The sequence below is a fragment of the Manacus vitellinus genome, unplaced genomic scaffold (genome assembly GCF_001715985.3).
Source record: "Manacus vitellinus isolate BGI_N305 unplaced genomic scaffold, ASM171598v3 scaffold_74_pilon, whole genome shotgun sequence".
Taxonomy (NCBI): Eukaryota; Metazoa; Chordata; class Aves; order Passeriformes; family Pipridae; genus Manacus; species Manacus vitellinus.
This window is the reverse complement of record NW_021940780.1, coordinates 280,546-283,618: the sequence shown is the minus strand read 5'-3', so window position 1 is coordinate 283,618 and position 3,073 is coordinate 280,546.

Sequence of the window (3,073 nt, the reverse complement as noted above, 5' to 3'; positions counted from 1 at the left end):
GGACATCATTAATTTCAGGCCCTCATCAGTTTGGGGACATCACTAATTTGGGTCCCTCGGCGATTTGGGAACATTAGAGCTTTGCAACATTTAAATTCCCCCTCCAAAGAATCTTCATCCATCTGCCCCCTTCTCCCTAAAATCCAGACCCCAGTGAAGAAAAGGGGGAGTGGGGATGTTTTCCCACGGGAAAAGTGGTGAGAATGGTCTGGTGAAAGGGTTAAGCCAGGGCTGGATCCTTGAAACAGTCCCAGTGGGATCAGCTCCGGCTTTTCCAACCCTTGTCTGGATGCACAGGAATATTTAGTAGGGGGGGAGAAGGAAAAAGGGGAATGGGAAAGTGAATTCCCCAAAAACTACCCATCCAGGTGATGCTCCAGGAATGCTCGGAGTTTTCCAAGCCTATTCCTGGCGAAATTGCTGGCAAAACTGCTACTAATTGAAAATTCCCAAAGGTTTCCCAGGAGCATCCCGGTGCAAACTGTTTTCCAAAGGGATTTGCAGCAGAAGGAGCAATCCCAGAGCCTGTGTAAAGCACAGTGGGACGGATAAACCAGATCCCAAATCCGGGTGGAGAACACAAGCACAGACCCAACATCCCCATCCCTGAGACGTTCCCTGGAGCTCATCTCTTCCCAAAAAGGCCACACGTGAGCTGAGAGCTCTCTTGCAAAGCCGGAGCCCTCCGGGATCCGACCTTTGCTCCGAGCGACACGGCTCCCACGGGAATAAATAGGATAAACTAGTGCTGGGAACTGGTTTTCCCCAAATTTCCAGCCTGGCATGATGGCTGCAAAACCCCTTTTCCCGGCCCAGCTCGGCTCTGTCGTGCAACAAGTCCCTGCCAAGCCCACGGCAGGGATTTCATTCCGGCAGGAGCCTCTTTCCTCCCACCCTCCTCCTCCAGCCCCACCATCCATGGGATTTGCTCCTGAGTAATTTTAGCTGTTCCCGTCGCAGCCCAGAGCTGAAACATTCCCAACAAAGACATGGAGACGAAGGCACTGCTCCAGATTATCCGGGAACATCCTGGGTGATGTCCTGCAGGTGACACCGGGATGCGCCGGACAGGAACAAGTCAAACCCCAGCTGACCCTTCATCCCACCCATCACCCCCATGCTTTTTTTGGAGATGTCAGACATGTTTTGGGGCGATTTCAGGCTGGAGGAAAAAAAAAATCCCACCTCAAGCCTCCAGGGAAACCCCTCAAGATAGACAAATTTAGTAACTTTTATTAGTAATGCTTTAAATGAGATTATTCCTAATCTGCAGTGTTCGGCCAGGAGACAGCCTGCCAACTCCAGGCTGAGTTGTTCATTTCCCAACGCTGGGAATGCACCAGGGATGAGCAGCATCCCATCCCATCACCCTCCAAAAAGGGGTTTTGGGGGTCTGGTGTGACCATTCCTACCAGGAATAGAGTTTTCTTTGGGGTTTATTTCAGGTTTGTCCCCTCAGAGCTCAGGGAGATGGGTCAGAGCACCCTCCCCTCTGGCAGCCCTGGCCTTGGGTTTGGGCAGACACCGGCAGCTCTTGAGGCTTTGCCGGGTATTCCATGGAATTAATGAGAGGGTTCTCAATATGTTAATTAGTTATGCAAATGAGAAAGGCATCCAGAGCTGCCTGGGAGGGCAGGAGAGGGTCCAGTAGTGTCACAGGATGGGGAGCAAAGAAAAACCTTGACCTCTGATATCTTCCCTCCTCCTCCTCTCCCAAACCCTCTGGATGGGGATGCACGGAAATGGACCCCAAGGGAGGCTGCAGGAGCTCGGCTGCAGCGATGGAGGTGCAAGGGGAGATGCCAGTTTTCCCGGGCCCAGCTGAGCCGGAGGAACTGGTGGAACTGGTGCTGGGAAGGGGCTGGCAGCCCGGCCAGCTCCGTCTGCCAAACCACCCCGGGAAAGGCGCCGGGACGTGGGAATCGTGACACACCCCTCGCTCGGCTGCCGGCACCGCCAGGACCCGCCTGGAGCAGGCAGGGACCCACTGGCACTTGGATTCCCAGGGGGATCCCGCCACTGCCGGCCCCGGCTCCGGCAACATCCTTATAAATCACCTCCTTTAGCACACACCCCGTGGAAAAGTGTCCTGGACAAACCCTCACCACCGGCCGCGTTCGCTGGCGCTTTGCCAAGGGCAAAGTCTTTCCCCGGCCCTACCATGTGCCAAATGCCAGCCGAGCCACCTGTCTCCATGTCCCCACCGCCCCATCCCACCATCCCGAGGGCAAAACCTGCCGGACACAACTCAGAGGCGCAAGGCTCAACCCCCGCGACACCCCCGAAAAGCCAGGCAGCAGCAAATTTTGGGGTGGCAAAGCGCCAAAAATCAACCCTCGAGCAGATGTTCCTCCCTCCCACCCCTCCAGCTGCAGACCCCACAGCTGGAGCAGCCCCCCCTTCTCCACGTCTCCTGCGTGGGCATGACGGGCACGGAATTGAGAGATCCCAGTTCCAACCACCCCGGCCGGTAAAACCGGCGTTGGAAGGCGTTGGAATTTTTGGTGGAGAAAACGCCAAGACTTGTTAGCCCGGTGATGCTCCCCTCGGGCACGGCTCTGCTCTCCCCTCCCTGCCACCCCCTGCTTTTTGGAGGATCCCCCGACGGCTCCTGGGTGGGTTTCACGCAACGTTTTGCTCTTTTATATCAAGAAATTCCAGGAAATTCAGTGTAAAGGTGGGTTTTGTCCCGAACATCCCACGGCGGTGTTTTGGGAACACCCCAGGGATGAGCTGAGATTTTTTTTTTTGGGGGGAGGTGGAGGTTGAAACATCAAAGCGGCTTTTAAGGCAGCAGAAAGTCCCATTTCTCAGGGAAATACCCTTAAAAAAATAAACCCATCAACCAACCAAGAAGGGGCTTTCCCTGCCCACCCCGACAAGCCCCCTCCAAGTCACTGTGGCATCGCAAAGAGGCCACGAGTCACCCCAAAAAGGTGAAGGTGTGGGAAGGAGGGGGACGGGCACGGGGGGCTCGGGGGGACTCACCTCACGGCAAAGCCTCTCCATCTAAGTTGGGGGGTGACCGTCAGATCTGGGGGCTCCCCCCGGCCGGGGGGGACGCGGCGGCCGG